The sequence below is a fragment of the Paroedura picta genome, chromosome 8 (assembly GCF_049243985.1).
Source record: "Paroedura picta isolate Pp20150507F chromosome 8, Ppicta_v3.0, whole genome shotgun sequence".
NCBI lineage: Eukaryota > Metazoa > Chordata > Lepidosauria > Squamata > Gekkonidae > Paroedura > Paroedura picta.
The window spans coordinates 82006375-82030072 of NC_135376.1; the positions used below are offsets into that span (position 1 = coordinate 82006375).

At 44.5% G+C, this 23698-nt stretch overlaps 1 protein-coding gene across 12 annotated transcripts in view; it reads left to right on the top strand.

The window, feature by feature from the left end:
* The window catches only part of GRID1 (glutamate ionotropic receptor delta type subunit 1), a 982837-nt gene that overhangs the window by 580132 nt on the left and 379007 nt on the right, over positions 1 to 23698 (top strand). The window lies entirely within an intron of this gene.

Sequence of the window (23698 nt, forward strand, 5' to 3'; positions counted from 1 at the left end):
AAGTGTTTTTACATTGAGTTCAGTCAAGAAGCGTGGGTATTTAAGAGATTATTGTTGACCGAGCTTGTGTTTGCAGTAGAGCTATCCATGTGAAAACCATGTGCTGATTCTTACAGCTATCCTGAGCAGCAGATATGTTTCCACACTCCCTGCTATTATGGCTTTAAATGTTTTTGGTGGATGGTTCCCAGATTTGTTTACCTCGTGCTTGAACCCCGTTTGGGAAGAACAGAAGGGTAGTCTAACATGGCTAGGATTGTGAAGTGACACTCAGTCGAGACAGCTGCCGACTCTTTTGGGGTCTTTTCTCTGTGTTCTTCTTGATGCTTCTTCTAAACCAGGGGTAGTCAAACTGCGGCCCTCCAGATGTCCATGGACTACAATTCCCAGGGGGCTCTTGGGAATTGTAGTCCATGGACATCTGGAGGGCCGCAGTTTGACTACCCCTGTTCTAAACAGAATGCAAAGTCAGAAAGAGGGTTATTTAGTCTTTGCTCTGTAGTTGACCATGTTGTTTTAGTGACGATGGTGAGCAACGGAGCCTATGCCTGCTGGAAAGGCCATATTCATTATTAGATGAATAGTCCGATTCTTTTTCTTTTTTGTCATGGAAAATCAGCAAAGTAAGTAAAGAAAAAACAAAACTCTGAGTTTGTTCCGTGGAGAGTATGGAAACCGCAGCTTGCTGTGGCTTTGGATGCATGGGTGATGAAGCATTGATGTAGCTTGGACTTGGGAAAGGGAGGGGATAGAAAGCAGAAAAGTGGTTTTAGGCCACTATGCATGGAGTGAAATTAGTTTGCTGATTATCTAGAAAAATATGCCTTCATTTCAGTTAGCCCTTTCAAACCAATAACAGGATTTGTGTCTAGATCAGGCTTTCTCAACCAGGGATTTGTGGAACCCTAGAATTTCTTGATGGCCCTGGAAGGGTTGATATGAGCATATATGGTCATGTCAAAAAGAACCCTCCATGGCCAATAAGGGCCCCAGGTGGGCATATGCACAGCTATGCTTCCTAACCATATTCTGCACGATCAGTCCACTTCTGGGGTTTCTCAAAGCCTGAAGAATGTTTCAGGGGGTTCTCAGTGGTAAAAAATGTTGAGAAAGGCTGATCTAGATTCTGGCGGGAAGCCCTGTTGGTTTGGAGCAGCAGAACAAAGTTTGAGTCCACTGACACTTCTAAGAACAACTAAGTTTTATCCAAGCATGAAAGTTTATACCTTAGATTGTCTCTGTGCTTATTGCTGTGTTGAGTAGTGTTACTAATTAGCCTGTCGACCCTTGAGAATCCCACCAAGGGTTTCTGACTACATGAACAGTTGGGTAGACCTTTTTCTGTAGGTGGAGGAACTTTGGACTGCAGTGGGACCTCCACAGATGGAACCCTTCTGCCTGTAGAAACTCTGACTGCTCTGGTTTCCTACACAGCCCTTCATTTGTTAAGGCAGCCTGTCGACCTTTGCTACTGATCTCCGTAACCGCGTTGCCATATTTCTTTAACATTTGCAAATTGGAGATTGTGCGACTAATTACGATTGAGGTCGAACTGTTGGGCAACGGTCTGATTGCCCCCGCCTTGTGGGATGATATTGTCACTTATTAATTTTCACACATTGTCTCCTAAAGTGAAATAAATTATTAGTAACCAGGAAAATAAAAGCCAAAACACTAGCTCGGCAGCTTGGCTCGTGTGACATTTGTGATACCTCGAGGATACACTCTTAATTGCTCTTCCTTGTGTTTTATTCGTTATCAAATGTGACACTGAAATATTATTCCTATTCATCACAGCTTCACACTCTATATTTAACGCGGCCGTTACTTTAATTTAGTTATGCATGGGCTGGTTTCTTGGCTTGAACACAGACTGTAGGTTGAACTTTTGGTAATAAAATTTTACAAATGAGAAAGGGCTTTTCCCCTTCTTTTTGGCATGAATGAAGGGGGAAAAAACTTGAACTAGTGAATCAATAAGATCAAGCACAATCTCCAAAGATTGATTTTATTTATTTATTTGTTTGTTTGTGTGTTTGTTTGCTTATAATTCAAACAGTGCCAGCTTTGGACTGGGAAATATCTGGGAACATTTGGGGTGGAGCCGGTAGTGGGTGGGATTTGGGGCAGGCTGAGACCTCAGTGAGGTATAGTGCTATGGAGCCCACCCTCTGACACAGCCATTTTCTCCAGGGAACTGATCTGTCATCAGGGGGTGAGCTATAATTCAAGGAGATCTCCAGGTCTAACATGGGGACTGGCATCCTTATATGAGATACTCTAATATAGGGTTGCCAAACTCCTGAGGGCACCTGGGGAACTCCTGCTATTACAATTGATCTCTGGGTGAACTCCAGGTGACCATTTTCCAGGAGAAAATGGCTGCTCTGGAAGATGGAGTCTGTGGCATTATACGCTGCTGAGCCCCCTGCTGTCCTCAAACCCCACCCCCTGAGGCTCCGCCCACAAAATTTCTAGGTCTTTCCCAACCCAGAGCTGCCAGCAGTACTTGAATGCCCCTTTCTTTATAGATTTGCTTCATTTTGCATCTTGATGGATGCCCTTTTAGGTTGACTTTCAGAGTTGCCAAGAGGAAAACAGTTGAACCAGGGATTGAGTCATACTTCTATTCATTCCAGCTGCTATGTTTCATTACATGCTATCAAACCAGTCTCTACTAAAATCCACAACTCCTGCTAATATTCATGAAGTTTTCATTCACATGTTGCAAAGGCAACGGCCCTGCAGGACTGTGAAGTTTAAAGGGTAATGCACTAAATTATTGTACAGCTTTGGCCATCCCCAGGGAAAAGTGCTATTACAGGAACTATTAAGGCTAATGATCCTGATATTTTTCCAGATCCCTGCAGGAGTATAAGTCTGAGCTGAATTAAAAAGTAATTTGTTCAAAAAATCTTCTGTTACTCAATCTTGATTGATTAAAAAAAAAGCTTTAGAAAAGGAAAGTAGAATAATGGAAGTATGTAATCTCTCCAAGGGCTCTGTGCATTTGAAATACGCTGAAGGCAATAATTCAGCAATCATGTGGGCCATATGGAAGCTAGCAGGTTACTCTGTCGTATTTATGAGTCTGTGGACCACCTGCATGCCACTGCGCTCAAGGGAAGTACAAAATGCAGCATTTTGATACAGTTTAAAGCTAGACATTTGAGTTGTAATGTGGTTTTCATAACGGGGGGAGGGAGAGGGAAAATAACATTTAGCAAACCAATCACACAATGAAATATATGTATATTAAAAATTTTGAGCCGGTTTAAGGATGGGTGGAGTCTGTAGAACCAGAGTCGGTTTAAGGATTCATGGGACCCAAGAAGAACACAACTGCATCCAGGCTGGGGATCCCCCCACAGTGGAAAGGGGTCCTTAAAGAGCTCCATCAACCAAGCTCACTTAAAAAAAGGTCCAAAAGGGTGTGTTGGAAGGACTTCCTTGCTGCTACCTCATTTGTGTTTTGATGCAGGAGGGAGTTGGAAGTTGAAACAATATGATTGCACTGAGGTGGCAGCAGGTGAGAAAGAGACAAGGCTCTGATGGAAGAGGATGAAGTTGTGTCTTCTTTTCCTGACTGTGGCACAGAGAGTGTGTGCATGCAGGTACACTCTTAGTTCTTGCCAGGCCTCTTGGCTCCACCTTCTTAGGGCTGTACCTATGCAATGGAGATGCCTTCCTTCCTGCCCTGGCACTTTGATGCTGTAACCCTAACCTCTTTGCACCATAAAAGTTCAGGGGAAAAGAGGGGAGGATAGAGGCTATGGCCTTGATCCATGGGGGGAAAGGTACTATGTAGGGCCCCTGGAAGTGTGGGGCCTGTAGCATGTGCTACATAGATAAACTGGCCCTGCATATTAGCTTTAATTAAAAAATAAATTAGATCCTAGCATGAAAGATTTCCCCCTGTTGACCCACTGGTAGCTTCCCCCTAATTGGTTCAGTTAGGATTTAGGGTATGGTTATCTGATAAGGAAGACCGAGCGTCAAAGAATTGAGGCTTTTGAACTCTGGTGCTGGAGAAGACTCTTGCGAGTCCCTTGGACTGCAAGGCGAACAAACCGGTCAGTCCTAGAGGAGATGAACCCTGACTGCTCTTTAGAAGGCCAGATCCTGAAGATGAAACTCAAATACTTTGGCCACCTCATGAGAAGGAAGGACTCTCTGGAGAAGAGCCTAATGCTGGGAGTGATAGAGGGCAAAAGAAGAAGGGGACGACAGAGAATGAGGTGGCTGGATGGAGTCACTGAAGCAGTAGGTGCGAACTTAAATGGACTCCGGGGAATGGTAGAGGACAGGAAGGCCTGGAGGATCATTGTCCATGGGGGTCGCAATGGGTCGGACACGACTTCGCACATAACAACAACAACACCTAATTACTTTCCCATGCTGTAGTAGAGATTGAGCTGCATCTGAGACTTGTGACTGGTTTGACACACTCAAGTCATTTGCCAACTCTCCAGGTATAGACAGTTTCAGAAGCCTACCCTTTTCTCCTTGGCCAGAATGAAATAAAACATATTTGGAACTGGCACTTCTGGTCTGCACATTATCATATTTACATCTAGGTTTTCAAAAACTGTGTATCGGTTCAATGCACATATGAACATTTCCGGAAAATACCTCTATTTACAAATACCATAAAAGAAGCAATAGATAAATGGAAGGTAAATAAGTAATAAAAAATAATTATCCTGACAATCTGATTCTGTGGGACACATACCAGCTCTGGGGCTACTTGGTCAGTGTCCCCTCCCTCCCCTACGAACACACATACACATAAACACACACAGAGACTCCATTCTCTTCCCCCCTCCTGCCTTACCTATGGGTTTCCAGACTTCCTCCTTGGTTCCAACCCCTCCCTCACTCACAAACACACAAAGACTAACACATTGAGACCCCCTTTCTTCCCCCTCCCGTTTCCCACCGTACCTGTTGGTTTCCTAAACCCCTCCCCTCCCTCACTCTCAGGCAAACACACACACAGAGACTCCCTCCCCCCTCTGTTTCTCTTCTTACCTGTTATTTTCCCACCCCTTCCCCGCCTTTCGCTCCTTCCCTCACAAACAAACACATAGACACAGAAACAGAGATTCCCTTCCATTCTGCTCTCCTGTTTCCCCCTTACCTGTTCGTTTCCCAACCCCTTCCCTCCCTCCCTAGCAATGCACGAAGGTGTGGACATGCATGCAAACCATTCCCTTCCCCTCTCCCCCTTCCTGTTAAGTTTTTACCCTCTGCTGACTCCTCAACTCTCACCAGCATTGTAGACATCGACTAGGCTTCCAGGGTTCAGGGCGGCCTCTGCCTTGTAGTTGGCATGGCTGCCTCCTTGCACCCTGCTGGTGTTGCAGATGGTGGCTGCTGCCACCATGGCTGCCAGGGCATGCTGCGGCCTCTGCCTCAGCCTCCTCAGCTCCCTTGTCCTCTTCTGCCTCTTCTGCCATGTTCTTTGGGACGGGATTACAGATGTCACATACGTATTCATATCAGCATCAGGAGGCACACCAGAAGATGTTTCCCACATCAATAATAATCATAACATGAATGAATGGATGGATGGATGAATGAATGATCAATCTCAAGAGGAAAGGGAAGGATTGGATCCAATGAAAACTTCTGTCTGTGAAGATTTTTCTCAGGATCCAAGGTGAAAAAAACAATTCTACCAGGGGATATATGAATAGTCCATCTATCTATTATGTGTTTTAGACTTCTTCTGTCCCACCTTTCTTCCATCACAACTCTTAAAGCAGTGAACCTAGCACTCCCAAGGAGTCTCCCATCCAGGCAGTAAACCATGCCCACATCTTCTTGGCTTCATCGAGGTCACTGGGTCAGGCTCCTTCCAATCATATCCTGTAATCCCTGAAGTGAGCTATCTAAAACAGTTTCCATTTCACTCATGGTGCCATCCATATGTTACAACATCATCCAAAATGTAACCAGAATGAATCAAGTGACAAGAAAGACCTCAGAATTGTTCTGATCGTCTCATAACTTGGAGTGATAATCATCTCCATTGCAAGCAATTCCCACATTGTCTTTTGCTTCTGCTTTTAGCTGCCATCTGAAGCATAACTGCTCTGAGGAGGAAGGCGATTAGGAGACACTTGCCGTTTCGTTCTCGAAGCAACCAGTTTCTTGATCCGTTGCTACATGACGATGACAGCCTATTAGCCATCATACACTGAGAGGCCAAGTCTTCTTTGTAATAGATAAAGAGGAGCTTGATTCATAATACAGAATCCCAGATTTCAAGCTCTGTCCCCCAATTTCAAGGATGCTTTGGGAGTGACTGTGCAGTTAGAGAGCGCAGTCACAAGTATATAATTCTTAGGCTGAGATTCTCAAAGGTCAGAAATGTTCAGGTGTTGGAACTGTTTTTCAAACAAAGCTTGGGTTGATTTGATTTAGATGTAACCTTCTCAATTCAAGTCCCATATTATCTGGCCCTGCTGTTATTCCGTACTGGCATAACTGACATTTCACTGCTTTACACTAAGCTGTATTACAACTGTTATGCTTCCAGATAATTTGATTCAGAGAGAAATGCTGAGGCATATTAGGAAGAGCTCCATGTGATATGGGAAACGGTCAATAATTTTATAGAGGATGGGTCAACTGCAATGAGATTCAAAAATGCAGCTTCACAGATGACCCTGTTTCTTTTTTTGTGTAAACTGTGCCCATGAATGGAGTGCAACCCCCACAGTGGGGTGGAATCTGTGAACAGCTCTTGGGACAAAAGACCAAATGCTGGTATTCAGACAGTACAGAAGATTAAGGATGCATGTAAAGGTTTATTTTGATCATTCTGAAACCCCACCCTGATGAAGCTTCTGTCCTTGGGTGTAGGTAGTGGGAGAACCTTTTGCCATATATCTATGTTGTGTAATTGCAGGGCTTCATTTTCCTCTATGAGTTTGTTGATAAGGTTACTATCTCTGAGTTGAGAAATATATGGAGACTTTGGGGTAGAGCCAGGAGTGGGCAGGATTTGTGGTTGGAAAAGACCTCAGGATAATGCTATGGAGGCCACCCTCCAAAGCAGCCATTTTCTCCAGGGGAACTGATCTCTGATGTCCGTACCCCTCCCACATTCTGCCCCCTCCTGGCCCCACCACCAAAGTCTTCAAGTATTTCCCAAGGCAGAGCTGGCAGTCCTAATTTCCTCCAGGGCAAGTCATTTCTGTAGTCTGCAGTTCATTTGTCAATCTGGGAGAATTCCAGACTTTACTTTGGTGTAGTGGTTGAGAGTGGAAGCCTCTTATCTGGAGAGCTGGATTTCCTCCACATGCATCCATCTGGGTGACCTTGGGCAAGTCATAGTCCTGGTAGAGCTGTCCTTGCAGAAGACTTGTTTCAGAGATCTCTCATCCCCACCTGCTTCACAGGGTGTCTGTTGTCAGGAGAAGAATGGAAGGCAATTGTAAGCCACTTTGAGACACCTTTGGGTAGTGAAAAGTGGGGCATAAAAACCCAACTCTTCTTCTTCTAGTGCCACATAATGTTTTAGAATGTATTTCTGGAGCCTGAGAAGAGTTTTGAGATATAGGGGGAAATGTGGAAAAGGGGCGCTATGCCTAAGTGATGTTGCTACACGCATGCCCCATGCATATTTGAACTGGTCTTCTTTAAAGCTGCTTTGGCAGGAGGTGGCTGGGAATTTTGGAAGGCAGGGTCCTTCAAAGAAATTCACAGACTTTTTGAGTATATGACTCCAGCTTAATCCCAATGATTTCCAATTATGTCTCTCCAGTTCAGTGAGGGTAAACAAGCTGGAATCCAATGCTCCAGCAAGTATGGGCATGGGACCATTTTCTTCACTCAGGGAGGAAAGTCGCTGTGAAAATGGTCCAGATGTTTTGGTTGCCATTTGAATTTAATAATGAGCACCTCTGAAGTCCAGGGCTAAAGATGCTGCTCAATACCACAGTGTTGACGTGTTAAAATCACATTGGAAATGCATTTAGCATGATTGCTAGGGTCCCTACACGTCAGATTCATTTGAATGCAATCCATAAAGGTCATCACAACAAATGTAAATTAAGATTTTTGAATTACTCCTGCTCTAAACCTTTTGAATAGAGGGTGTCAAGGTATGTGTACGAGTTCCTATGGAACAAATGAAAGGCTGTCTGATACAGCTGGCTGCTAAGTTAATCACAAATGATTATACCCCCCCCCCACCCATATGACTAAATGATATGTGTGTGGTTATCACATTAAGAGGTTGCAGCTTAGTGGAGGCAAGGCTACACGGGGTAAAGAGAGAGAGAGATGATGTTTTTATGAAAGGGTCAGAAATGAAAAGCGATGTCTGATACCGAGGGAGCTGTGCATGCTAATATTCGGAGAAGAATTTGAGTCCAGGAGACAGTTTGCTTTGTTAATTTTAGCATGCCTGAGTGGTCATGCTCATCTTTGATCTGCTTGAGTCTTGTTTAGAGGATTTACACATCCTCCTTTCTGACAATGTTGGGAACCCAAGCTGGCTGACACAGGTTTTAAAAAAGAAAATCAACGAAACAACAGAAATGTAAATGATTAAAAGAAAATTGGGACTGCTCCCAAGCCACCCCTCTTCCTTGCTGCAGTGCGGCTAAATTACTCAGGGAAGGGGGATGGGTACAGAGGCTTGCCAGGCCTCTCTCTTTCCCACTGGCCTTTCCCGCTGTCCCTTAGCTGGGCTGCTGGGGGGAAATAATAGGGTGAGGGTGTGGGGGGTGATTGGGCTAGTCCTGACATTGTTTTGTCACTTCCAGTGCAACCTGGAAGTGACATCATCACATCAGGCAGTGCTCTAGAATTCACCCCAAACTGCTAAATCGGGTTGCTCCAGAAGGGATGTTACTGAGCTGGTACAGACACTGCCATGCCATTTACAAGATGCCAAATTGAAGGTGAATTTCCTGCTGGTTGCCAGCCTCAGGGGATGGGCTCACAAAAGCCCTCATTCAGCCATTGGATCAGGAGTAGCCACTTGTCTATTTATGGGAAGGGCAGTTGAACCAAATCTGTGGAAGGAGTGGAACCAAGTTTTGGCCATGTTCAATATTTAACATAAACAAAAAAGTCGAATGAATGAATGAATGAATGAATGAATGAATGAATGAATGAATGAATGAACGAATGGAAAAAAAGAAAAACAAATATATCTATCTAGAAAACATTAACTAGAAGAAATGCATCTGGTGTACACATGAAAGAAAGAAAGAAAGAAAGAAAGAAAGAAAGAAAGAAAGAAAGAAAGAAAGAAAGAAAGAAAGAAAGAAAGAAAGAAAGAAAGAAAGAAAGAAAGATAGAGGGCAGGGTCTGTGGAGGGGAGGGATTTCAGTGGAGTATAAATCCATACAGTCCACCTTCTAAGCAGCCATTTTCTCCAGGCAATCTCTGTTGCCTGGACATGAGCTGCAATTTTGGGGGATCCCCATCTCACTGGCATTGTTAGCTGAGAGATCAGCTTCCTAAAATAAATCCAGCACTGAAAGCAAGTGAAGCAGATTGAAGATAATGGGAGTGCTTGCTGAGCTGGACTGACTGGTAACCAAGAACATGAAGGCAACTAAATGTACTTAAAACAACCTGTCCATCCTGTACATCTAATAGCCAAGTCATGAGCCATGTTCACATAACATAATCTATACCTGTAGTTTTCTGGGGGGGGGGGGTGTCTTCAACCAGATTTTTGCTTGACCACAAACGTTGTCCAGCATTGTGACAGTGGCCATAAACACCAGGAGGGAGGAAGTGGGGAGGGGGAAGGAATGTGCAAGTAGAGCCGGAGAGAGGGAAGCAATACTAGACCTGACTGTGAAAAATGGGGTGGCAAGAGAATGGGACTTCCCCTCCCCTATGAATCTTTGCAGATCCTCCCCCTTGCGTGTTCTGAATAGGCGAATAATCTTGGAATGTTATTCAAAGGCAGGGAAAACATTTAATACTGATGAAAATGTTTGATGCCGATGAAATATCCCTCATCTCTGGTGATTCATTAGTGCTTTTTTATTTTGTTTTACACTGTGTGTACTCCATTCCCATTTGGGCTTAATCAAGTATTCAAATCAGTCAATCAGTCTTATCAGTCTGTCTGTCTATCTATCTATTTCATCTTGCCTATGGAAAAATACTTTTATTATTTTGAGAGAGGCACACATTGGTTGGACTGGCAGTTGAACATTCATTTACTTCTGATAACTGACTGATGATTAAGAGAATGTTTTACCCAGAATCTCACCAAAGGTCTCAGAATGGCGAGATGGGTATCTCCCCTTTGGTTTTTAATCCTATGCATTGCTAGGTGAAGAGGTTTCTGTAGTGGCTTGCCTGGGGCCCTCCAGTGAGGTTCATGGGCAAAGAGGTATGAGAACTCAAGTTCCCAAGTCCAAAACACTTCCTTTATTTATTTACTTCACTAGCAGTAAAGCCCTTTGTACGAAGAAAATACAATGGGCTCTAGACCTCGGGTGTTCCCTTTCAATAATCCCTCCCAGTCTGCCAAGATAGGGGGGCAGTATTGAAAAGGGCCACAGGACACCTAACAGGTGATCATGACTGTCAGAGGGCTGTCATGATCAGCTGTACTGCAGCGAAGGGTCCATTGGAAGTGTTTAAAGACAGATTCCCCCACCACCACCTTACAGCTGACTCTGACAGCCACATCTTGAACCTTCCAAAGTCTTCTGGTGTGGCCAGGGCCCTGCCTGGAAGCTTTGGAATGTTCCACACATTGTTGAAAGTATGCACACTCAATTATATACCCTTGACCGAAGAATAGCACACTCCTTCTATCTGGGATTGTAGTCCTCTTCCACTGAGTGCACAGCTTCGGAGGGGACGCACATGGAGCAGTAAGGGAGGTAAGGGACATCTGCCTAGCCAGCCAGATCAGCCAAATCAACCATGGCAATCAGTGGGGTGACAGATGTCGCAGCCAGATCACCCTCACATCACACTGAATTATATAATAAAATTGCCAGCTCCAGGTTGGAAAATACCTGGAGATTTTGGAGGAGGAGCCTGAGGATGGATAGGGCTTGTGGGAGGCAAGGGACTTGAATAATGCCATTTTTCTCCCAATTTCTCTCAGTCACCTGGAAATCAGTTGTAATCCTAGGAGATCTCCAGCTACCCCCAGGAGGTTGGCAACCATTCGTCTCAGTGGGATGCCCCAGTGCAGTTTACATCTTCCTCTCCTCCATTTCATTCTTACAATAATGCTTTGTGGTAGATTAGACAATTAGGTATGTGATTGGCCCAAGATCATCCAGCAAGCTTCTAAGGCAGTGGGTGGGGGGATTTGACCCTGAGGTTCTCCCCAATGCCACTCTGACACTTGGACAGCTGTAGCACACTGGCCGTCACCACTACACCACACAGGCGCTTCCTGAAAATGACAAAGTGAACACGGGCGGAATTGTTGCTCACTTTAGTTAAGCAAGAGCCTTTTGTGGCGCAGAGTGGTAAGGCAGCAGACATGTTGTCTGAAAGCTCTGCCCATGAGGCTGGGAGTTCAATCCCAGCAGTCGGCTCAAGGTTGACTCAGCCTTCCATCCTTCTGAGGTCGGTAAAATGAGTACCCAGCTTGCAGGGGGTTAAACGGTAATGACTGGGGAAGGCACTGGCAAACCACTCCGTATTGAGTCTGCCATGAAAACGCTGGAGGGCATCACCCCAAGGGTCAGACATGACTCGGTGCTTGCACAGGGGATACCTTTACCTTTACCTTAGTTAAGCAATACATTATCTACCAATTGCCATGCAGTATGAAGGGTTTTTACCTCTAACACAGGTCGTATGGATAAATGCCTCTATTAGCTTCCATGCAACTGAGCTGCTGACACCAGTTTATCACTGAACTTTCTTTTCTAGGAGGAAGGCATAAATCTCTCTCTTTTTAACATCCATGAGGGAAATTAGCTTGTAAATGACATTAAGTGTTTTAAACCCCCCCCCCGCAAATATAATGGGTTAATCATATAATTTTATTTATATTTGCAGCCTCTAAGTGTCTTTTTATTTTACATTTTAGCCCAAATAATCTCTTTCAAAATTATGAAGCCATTGTGTGTACGTGTGTGACTAAACAAACAAACAAAAAAACCACCAAGTATATAGATTAGGCTTTCTCAACTAGGGCTTCATCAAACCCCTGGGTTTCTTCTGGAAATGTTTCCTGAATGGGTGGAAGTTAATTAATTTATATACATATATTTTAAACTTGTTAAACATTTATGAGGTGATATGACCAAATATAGTCATGTCAACCTGCCCCCTCTCCCAAAGAGGACAGTGATGGATCTGGAGGGAGTAGGGAGAGGAGGAGCTTCCCAACCAAATTCTGCACAATCACGCCACTTCTGAGAGTTCTCAAAGCCTGATGAATGTTTCACAGGTTTCTCAGTGGTTAAAAAACAAACAAATTGAGCAAGTCTGATATGGACAATTAAATTGTTGGCAGAATGAAGACTCCTACCAGATTTTTTATCAACCCATTCATTCATGAACTGCTTTTCTTTCTACAGAGTTCAATTTGGTTAAATTAGCCCCGGACATAAAATAGCCATTCTTGAAAGTTATGATGCAAACTTATATTTGTGGAACGGTAGCTGGAGGTTGAGAGGGGACATGATAGCCCTCTTTAAGTATTTGAAAGGTTGTCACTTGGAGGAGGGCAGGATGCTGTTTCTGTTGGCTGCAGAGGAAAGGACACGCAGTAATGGGTTTCAGCAGTGGAATAGGCTGCCTAAGGAGGTGGTGAACTCCCCCTCACTGGCAGTCTTCACGCAAAGGTTGGATGCACACTTTTCTTGGATGCTTTAGGATGCTTAGGGCTGATCCTTCATTGAGCAGTGGTTTGGACTAGATGGCCCCTTCCAACTCTATGATTCTATGATTCTATGAAATTAACCAAATGCTAGTATATGTGTTGTGTTGATTTTTACTTTAAATGACATTCCAGTGGCAGGTTGGTAGTATTTTAAAGCCAAACACCTACTGCAGCATGCTGATGGTTGCCAGTAGGTTCTTTAGTTCAAGGTTTGTTAGCAGTGACAGGACCTCAGGAGTGCTGTCCAAAATTTCCCCTCAAATGCAACAACCAAGGCATCAGGAGACAACTGTAGCAGGTTTTATTGAAGGTACATCAAGGAACATGGCAGAGAAGTCATAGCACAGGCACCAAAGGATTGTTGAAGCCATGTTACTAAGAGTGGCTAGAGTAGATGTAGGCTCAGGCCCCCACCACCAAAGCTGCATAGGAAAACCCATTCCCAGGAAGGGACCCTTTGATCCTAAAGGGTGCAAAAAGCTGAGCCAGCCAGTCTGGCTCAATAGCAGGTGTGAAAACATCCCAATAGAAGTGTGTGGCTTGTTTACATACAGAGCAGGAACACTGAGATAAGGGTTGTGCATATCAGAAGCCAAGCAACTGCGTGAAGGCCGGGCAAAAGAACAAAGATCCTCCAATGGTAGGGGCAGCAAAAAGGAACACACTTCCCGGCCAGGAGCCACCCTACAATCACATCAAACCTTGACATGGAACATGACAAGCTGTAGTAAAGAGCAAGAGTTCCATAGCACCTTCAAGACTAAGAAAATTTTGTGGCAAGGGATTAACTGTTGAGAGTCACAGCTAATATGGTATCTGAAAAAGTTAGCAGTGACTCATGACAGCTCATGCCCTGCAACAAATGTTGTTCTTTAAGGTGTTTTAGGGCTTGGATCCAACATTTTCCTGGATGTCCTTAGTTTGTTTACCAACTTGGAACCCTTCCTGGAAGGAAAGGAACATGGCCATAGTCATTCATGCAGTAGTTATTTCCATCCTTGACTACTGGCATAAAGTGCCCTTGAAGGTACCCTTTAAGGTAGCGATCCCCAACCTGTGGGCTGCAGACCACATGTGGTCTGTTGACTAATGGGAGGTGGGCCACGAAGGATGCTTTCTCCCCCCCCCCGGCCCTTTACTTCATCCCCCCCCCCGACCCTTTACAACACACTTCGGGTGTCATTGTCTCCCATCACTCCCAGATGGGACTATCTCGTTGCAGAGAAATAAGCTCAGGGTTCCCATTGATTTGTCATTGTTATGAGTTAAAATTTCCATGAAAATAAAATGTTCCTTATATTCATTGTTGTGGCGTGTCTGTATCTTATTTTGAAGGGATGTTTAAACATTACCATCGCGATCAGGGAGCGTTAGGGCAGTGGTTGAGAGTAGAGGAGTAAACTACCCCCCCCCCACTGGGCCTCAGTAAAATTGTCAAGCGTTGAGTGGTCCCTAGTGATAAAAAGGTTGGGGACCACTGCTTTAAGGCACTTCATAAGTTCTCACGCTTAAAAAAAACATGGCTGCATTATTTATTTTTAATGGGAAAGGGCTTTGTGCATTTAATGGGGAAATTGCAAGTGTCTGGCCTGTATCCAACCACTATGCTCATCAAAGTTTGAAGCCTTCCTAAAACTTAATTGGGTCTTCCTGTGTCAATCAGCAGAACTCCTTACATCAGAGAAAGACTCTTTAGGGGGACCTGTATGGCATTATACTCCACCAGAGTCCCCCCATTGCCCAAACCTACTCTCCCTCAGCTTCATTCCCCAAATGTCCAGGAATTTCCCAACCCAAAGTTGGTAACCCTAAGTCAGGGCTTGGGCTGACTTTTCCTAGGTATAGAGTAAAGAGCCTGACCTAGATGGTCCATGGTCAAAGTTAAGCAACTGTTCGCAAAACAAAGAGTGCCTGGATTCAAAGCCCTATTTCATATTCCTACCAAGGTTCTGAAGTTGCATACTTGGGGAAGAAAAGCCTTCTCCATCATTTTTAACATGACAGCTCCTTATAGGACCAAGATCTTCCCAAAGTCTATGATGCTACACCCAGTTTTAAGGTCCATTGGTCCTCCAGCTTTAATTCCTGACCTCTGATTTGATTCTGATTTGATAGAAATCTATTTTCTTTTCATTGAACTTTGTCAACCAATTGCGTCTACCAGTTCAAAAGAAAAATACTGTGTGAGAGAGATCGAGTTCTCTGGAGACTTGAATCGCCTTGTCTATGTGGATGCATCCATTAAGCCATTTTGGTTTTACTTATGCATTGTCCTTTCCTGAAGTGTGAACGAGCTTCTTGGATGGCACTTTCCTGCCACCAGCATTTAAATACATATGTAGATGTTCCCAAATGAATGATTGCTCTGCTCTTATCTTTGCCACAATTGTGCTATTACAGAAGAGCCTAAAAGTGCTCTATCAGGCTAACAATTTGGTACTTTTCTATAGTGTGTGTGAGACAGTCATTTTCATTGTAGCTTGGTGCAACATTATTGTAGTCCCACCTCTCTGAGAGGTGCAGGGGTGGTGACAGGTAAGACAGCCTTCTTGGTGGTGGCCCCCAGACTATGGAACAGCCTCCCTCTGGTAATTTGCCAGGTGCCCACATTGTATGCTTTTCAGTGCCTGGTGAAGACATACCACTGCACCCACTTCTGACATCTAGTTTCATCTGTGTGATATCCTCCCAGGGTGGGGGTGGGAGGGAGGGGGTTATATTTTAAGTGTTTTTTTTTTTAAATATATATTTCAGGTATTTTATCTTGTTTTTATTCTGAAGCATTTTACCCTGACCTGGGACCTTCGGGTGTAGGCATAGGATAGAAATCCACATAGAAATAAAAATAAGTAAACCCTGCTTTAACCTACCTATTTACATGTCTGAATGAAATTACACACCCACGGAGTTGCAAACCCAAGTTGGGAAGTTCCTGGGTATTTGGGGATGGTACCTGGGGAGGACAGGGTTTGGGGAAGGGAGCTCAACAGGCAGGCAACGCCACACAATCTGCCACTGAATGGGCCATTTTCTCCGGGCTGGTCAGTAGTCTGGAGTTCAGTTGTAATGCCATGAAAACTCCAGATCTTACCTGGTGATTGGTAAACCTGCATATACATTGTTGGATTTCTCTACCCAGGCTCAATATGAACCAAGGGAAATGTGCTTCTTTAGAGGGACGTACTCTCCCTTGCTGAAATTGCCAGTCTCATGCAGAACTTTCAAATGCTAAGAGACAATAGCTTGCTTTGGGGGGAGGGGTCTAAACTGGACTGCAAATCCTTTGGCTTTACATCTACTTTGCAAATGCTTTGAGTGTGCTGTTGCTCAGGAGCTGTGATATGGATGCAGAGATAATCATGAAGTTGCTGCCTGCCCTGGGGTGCTGTGTGACAGCCCAGACCAACCTTTAAAAAGAAAGTTTTATTGTGTGCATATAAACAAAAATCATACCAGAAAAACACAACAAAACGAAACCATCTGATATCACATATAGAAATAAACCATCCTAAAACAGTATAATTCTGACCAGTAAAGGACACAAAAAGCATCTGTACATATAAATATAATCGTACGAGGGTGCTGGGAGGAGTTGGCAGTCATAGCCGACCTGTTAGGTATGCTGTCCCAGCTCTCCCATCGGCTGTCCATCCAATGAATGGCCAATCAGGAAGGATGTCCCTCCCCTGTCTGCATCCCCCTCCAGCTTCTCCCATCTGGAAGAAGTGCCAGCTGGAGCGAGCTGGAGGGAGGGTGCAGGTCCTGAGATTTTGAGCTCTGTGGGGGTGGGGATGGGGAAGGAGGGAGGGAGCCCCTGCCAGTGATCGCCCCCATCCTAAGCAGCCCTGGCTGTGGCCTCACTAGGCCTCGTGGTGCTGCGGGCATGGGGGAAGGGGAGGAGAAGAGGAGTCAGTCCCCACCAGTGCTCCCGCTGCCCCGCACAGCTCTGACTCCAGCCTTGGCAGGATGCAGCAGGGCTGTCCAGGGAGGAACTGCGTCCCTGCCAGTGCTTCCCGTTGCCACCCAAAAATGCTCTCTGAGAGCTTCCCACCACTGCACCAAAAATGCCCACCGAATCCTCAGTGCCCATTGTATTTTGAAATACAGTGGGCATTCTTGCTAGTTGAAATATATAAGACATGAAAAGAAACCAAGCCAAAAATCAGGAAATCTAACCAATTTTTTTCAACCTTTTGATGATGGTGGAACAAAAACTAAAAAAAAAGGGGGGGGGACTGGAACTGGAACCAAAAAAGCCCCAACTGATAATAGTCAGGACCTTCAAAGGTTGAATGTCTGTATTAATGTTAAAATTATGTAACTCTTATTGTCTACAATTTTAAAAACTTATAAAGATTGAAAACATAAATACAGTCCCTAGGCTATTATGGAACGGTGTTCTATGCACCATGAACCAATAGACTTAATATGTTTCGGCCCATGTAGGGCCTTCTTCAGAGGTTTGGTTATAACACACACCCATTCATTACAAATATGAAATATGTATAGAAGGTAATAAAAGCACCAAAGTAAGAGCTGTACAGTACCAAAGTCAATCAATGAATGAAGATGCCTATTTATCAGCCATTAGTTCTCTTCCAAAGCCTGCCAAAAATTTCAGTGGTGTGTCCTCTAACTTGTGCATATATTCAAAAAATTAAAATCCTTTTTCTTGCCACTTCACTTGGAGCCACAAACAGGCACAGTGTAGGATGTCACTCCCTAGCCGCCATTTTAAAAAACCCTGTACCGCGGTACCATTGAGGGGTGTTTGCAGTACCATACCGTGGTTGGGAAACCCTGCCCCAGAGCATGTCATGAGTTATGATGTCCCAAGTTTGCATGTGTAATCTTATGTTACTGGCCAACAACTTATGAAGGAAGAAGCAGTACCTCTGGTAACTCGGGGAGGAAGAAGCAGTATCTGTGGTAACAGCAACACCATTGCCTTAGCAATGGTGGCAGCAAGCAACTGCTTGTTACTCTGGCTTGGTTCTCTCTGGTCCTCCTCAATGGGAAGAAAACCAGCAGATCTTTCAGAATCGTCCACCCCACCTGTCCAATGGGAGTGAAAGAGGCTGGGCAGAACCAGAGTGAAAGTTCTTCTCAATAGCTGTGATTCAGAAAGGAATCCTGCTTGGACAGTTTCTTGATACCGCAGGGGGTTAAGCAAAGCAATTAAGTATATCTGGGGCATGCACCAGCACTGGCCACCAGCTAGCTACTTAGTGTGATGGATGCTGCTGGCTGTGCAGACACAGGAACGGTGCATAAGCTCCGAGTCTCAAAGAGCTACATCATTTTCCAGGATGAGCAATTGTCTCAGCAAAAAAGGGACATTTATGACCAGGGGGAAAATTTGCCAAGTGAGTAAGTTCCTTGCAAGTCTCATGATGTCTCTAATTATATATACTTGATGATGACTTGTAGCTAAATATCTGAACAGATTCCAAAACATTCATTGGAAGGGGAACATGAAGGTACAATTTATTTTATTAGAACTGTGATGGACTGTCCATATTTGTGTGTATGTGTGTGCCTGTATGCGTAAAGTCCTGGCAAGTTGTAGAAAGTTTATGGCAAACCCATATGATTTTCAAGGCAAGTGGGCAAGCAGAGGTAATATGCCATGGCTATCTTCTGTACAGTCTTCCTTGGTGGTCTCCTTTCCAAGTCCCAACCCCACTAGCTTCTGAGATCTGACAAGCTCAGGCTATAAACCATTCAACATCCCAACCCATCCACTTTTAGAAATGTGAAATCTCCCTGAAATTTTGAAGAAAAGGGATGGGTATCTCTTGGCCCCCAGTAGGAAATAGTTGGGAGGAAATAGTTTGTTATAAATCCTGATATTATTTTTATTGCTTTAACAACATCGCAAATATCACTGAGTGAACATTTCATTTGTGCTATTTGGCACGCTCATGAAAATGAAAGCTCACTTTAGCCCTCAGCACACACAGAGAGAGTCTATGCATAGGATTACATAGCTTTCTACAAGGCAAGTTGCAAATATACCCAATATATGAGAGAGAGAGACAGAGAGACAGAGACAGAGACAGAAAGACAGAGACCTATTCCGTACTCCAGCCATTGTGCCGGGCCACTGCCAGGTGTTGCAGCTGAGGCAGGTTGCCCCAATGTTTACTGTTCCCGCGCCATTTAGCCTGGTGCACCTCCTCTGTGCCAGATTTGTGCTCCCACATGGGAACTGGGGCAATGAGGTTTTGCCAGGCTGAGGTCCAATGCAGGCCTATTTCTTCATTTTTAAGAGTGGAGTACTTTGTTACATTACAATACCCATTTCTAAAGAATAAAAAAAATGCCCCAGATGGCTCCGTGATGCTGCACAGCACCACGGAGCCACCTGGAACATTTTTTTGTTTCCCCTGAGATGCTCAGGGGAGGAACCGGGTCTAGATGGCTCAACTCATCCCTTGATATATGGGCCTTCCTCTGACATAGGCCCTGTTGCTTCTCAGGGCAAAAAAGTAAACACGATATATATACATTCCCTTGCCATGGGACAAATGAAGGCCTGAGTTGGACCAGGCCTGGTGCCAACATCATCTGGAAGTGGGCACTAGCCTAAAGTGACCAGAAAAAGTGACCAGAAAGGTGGGATGCACCGCTGCCACTACTGGTGGTGGCGCGTGGCAGGGGCACAGCAGCAGTGTGGTGGCCTCCCTCCCTCCTACCTTGTCCAAGGACCTTGGTGGCTGCACTGGGCAGTGGGAGGTTCTGTGAGCAGTGCGTCCTCCCACCCCACATGCAGGGGTTCTTGCCCAGCCTGCCTTCCTTCCCTTTCTCCCCACAGGCCTCCCTCGCCGCACCCGGAAGGAAGGGCAGAAGGAAGGACGGCCGCAGGGAAACAAATGGGCGCGGGCCCAGAGGATGGCATGGGACAATTTGGCAACTGTCCGGACACGGGGCATTTGGGGGGAACCCGGGGTGATACCCCCATTTGCGGGGCGGATGGTCACATTACACTAGCCCCATAACCGGATGCTAGCCCAGGTTGAATTCCTCATGCAGAATCAGAGATAGAGAGAGAGAGATTGCTGTATCCCATGATACGTGAACCCAAGTATCTTACTTTTTGCCATCAGAGAGACAAATAAAAGGTAAAAACTGAAAACACAAATTTTGTTGTAAAAAGAACAAAGAATCCATGTTGTTGGGATAGAAAGCATCTTATACACTCTTCACGAGACTAGCAGTATATTTGGAGTTAAAATTTATAATACTTTTAAAATTTATAATACTTAAGTTAAAATTTATAATACTTTTTGCAATGAATTACTTAGCCATTTATGATCATAATATACTTTGTGGCATATTAATTGTGAACCAAATTAGTCACGCTCAATAATTTGCTGTACATCGTCACATAGGAATTATCATTATTATAATACTGTAGGTTGCCTAGTGTAAAAAAATAAACATATTATGCATTCTTAAAAAGCATTTCACTCATTCCAAAAGTGTTCAGTGCTCCATCAGATTTCCAGTATTTCTGCTGGAAAAACCTGGGGGGGTGTGGGGGGAATCTGCAGGGACTTTACGACCCATTCCACACATATGGATAATGCACCTTCGTGCTTTTGTAGCTGGATTTTTCCAATGTACTTTCAAAGTTCATTATCTAATGTGTGTGTTTTCTGCTTTGTTCCACCCACCAGGCCTTCATGTGTCTAACTCACACATGGAAAGTCATCACTTGATGTTGCAGTCATCATGTGAAATAGGTCTGCATGAATCAGTCTCTGAATCACACGCAACTATGTTACGGTGCTGGACTCGTGGTCACTTAGATCAAATAAGAAAGGAAATAGGTTGGGCAGTGATGTCGTCCTTTTCCCTTCCCGTTTCCCAATCTCGAGATTAATCTGCTCCTCCAGAAATTCATTATCATGTGGACAAGCACGGTGAATCTATTATTAATACATCCTGTGAAGTTTTAATATTCCATACAAATGGATCATTACGGGCCGAAAAGGGCCTCAGGTCTGTACAGCTAAGTATGATCGATGAACATAGTCAAGATATCTTTGTCATAGAAGGAGAAAGGGACCAAATATAGAATTGGAACTCTGTTTTACAATTCCATGGAATAAAGTTCAGTTGGGAAATAAACATTGGTGCATGTTGGAAAGATGTGGGGGTCTGGTGCCTTGGGAATCCTCTATGAAGTCTTTCTTGTCCCCTGAAGCCATCCATTAGATTGCTTCGGCCATTAAGGAGGTGCAGTCCAAAGGGGATATGGGGGAGTAGCCTGACCTGCCTGACTTCTACTGCAACTTGTCTTAAGATGGAATGTACTTCTCAGGGTGGCTTATGGCATGTGCTAGGGATGGGAGAGGCCACAGCGGGGAATAATGCCATGGTCCAACCTCTAAACCAGCCACTTTCTCTAGGGCAACTGATCTCTGCAGGCTGAAGCTCAGCTACAATTCCAGATCTTCAGACTGAATGTTGGCAATAATTGACCTATGGTATGTTCCAGCTTACCAAAAACAGGGTCATGGAATTTAAGTATGTTAGTGAGTGTCCGGGACCACAGCCGTACACAGCTGGAGATTATGACACATATCCCTTTCCCCATCAACCCCCCCCAAAGCTGTCCCCCCACTCACCGTGACAAAGGCAACTTACCATAGAGCCTGGGGATCATCCAAAGGATGCAGAGAAGTGACAGGAGGACCACAGGTGAGATACAAGAGTCCTGGAATCAGGCCAACAAGGGAGCAGAAGGCAGATACTCAACAGACAACAACATCATGCAGCTGGCCTTGCATCAGTGGTCTGGAAGACCAGGCACCTGTGAAAAGCTTGGTTGGGTCGGAAGGGAGCCAGCAGGTTTAATAACCTTGGGGATGGGCAAGGCTCAGAGGGGATGGTGCAGCTGGATGGAGGAGAGACATAGAGATGGTTGACTTAAATCACCAATGGGAGAGTGGGCCAGGGAAAGTAGGGGTGGAGCCAGCATGAGGTCCCTGGGTCTAAAGGAAGCTCCTGATCATAAGCCAGGATGAAATGGGTAGCAGGTTCATGATTGTAACATGTTCCTTATTAGAGAAGCAGGGGCATCTCCATTATGTCAGGAGAGTCTGGCTCCCATTCTAAGGCTTGAGGGAGTTTTCCAGTGAAGCTCATGAGACAGGAGAAGGTGGAGTCCTTCAGGGTGCAATTGTGCATCATGACAGTGATGGGACAAGAGCCCCATTCACATAACAGCCCTTGAAAGAAGTCCATTCTTGATTATCAGTCCTGCTTTCAGGTATCAGAAGATTCTAATGGTACATTTTTCTTCCTCCTGGTTGTTGGCAACCTGAGTTATTATCTTTAATTTCACTTGCTTGAAGTGCCAGATTATAAATAAAGTTAATGTGGGAGGGGCTGTGGCTCACTGGCAGAGCATTTGCTTGGCATGCAGAAGGTCCTAGGTTCAAGCCCCAGCACCTCCAATTAAATGGATGCGAAAGACCTCAGCCTCAGAATCTGGAAAGCTGCTGCCAGTCTGAGTAGACAATACTGACATTGATGGACCAAAGCTGTTTCAATATAAGGCAGCTCCACATGTACCATTCATGGTCCAGAGTGACTATAGAAACAAGTTGGAACTGTTGAACATTAGAATAATTTGTGCCATTAAGCTTAGAATTATGACAGTGAACATTCTCTTCAAAAATGCAGATGCAGAGATAAATATGCATCCCTTAACATTTAGGAAATTTTATTTCACACTGTAGATCACTTTATTTTACTAGGCTAGATGAACGTTGAAAATACTTCCTGTGTTTTATAGATAATGCTCATACATCTTGGGCATGCACCGTGAAGTTAAATCAAGGTCTATGAGATGTCTGTGGTCACAGAGTACATAAATATGTATCAAACTGTAAATAGTTGGGAGATGACTTTATCATTCATAGCGAGGGGATAATTTTGTGCAATTTAAGTATCATTTACCTGAATACTTCGGATTACTAATTAATGATGGATGATTAATTCTTAAATATGACCTCACATTTGCATTTCATTATCTGTGTGCTTTCTTTCCCAAGAACTGTCGTAGAAGCATATGTGCCGTTGAATCAGTTTTGCATTCCAACCTGTAAAAAATAGATCACTGTTAATCCTGGAGCTATTTATGGAAGCTCCAACTTTAGGAAGTATTCAAATTCCATAACAACCATCTTATGGTTATTAGATTTAAAATGGGACCTACTGTAGACTATGTTGTCTCTTTCGCTTCATCCCATTCTGTTGTGGTAACGTTCAGAATTAATTGGTCTTACAGTTGGTCACTTCATCCCATTCTAGGGTGGTAACATTTAAAATCAGTTGTCTGACAGTTGGTATGACAGTTCGTCTTACAGAGGGAGGGTAGCTTTCAAGTTGGAAGGCTTAATGTGAAACTGCAGCAAGAGCAGAAGGAGAGCCCTCCTGGATCAGACCAAAGGCCCATCAAGTCCAGCATGTCATTCATGCACTGGCCAATCAGTCACCTCTGTGATGCCCACAAACAGGATGCCCACAACAGCCTCTGTCTGCCCATGCTACTAGTTGTCCAGATGTTCTTGACTGATGTGCTTGCTACCTGTTGCCCAGATATTTTTGGCTGATACAAAGTGGTAGCGGAAGGAATATCCCACACGACTAGTAGCTATTGATAGCACTGTCCTCCCTGAACTGGTCCATTCCCCTTTCAAAGCCTTCCAAGTTGATGGCCATCACCTGGGGCTGGGTTCCAAATATATGCTGTGTGAAGAAGTACTTCTTTTTGTCTGTCCTGAATCTCCCACTCTTCAGCTTCAGTGGATGACCCCAGGTTCTCATGTTGGAGAGAAA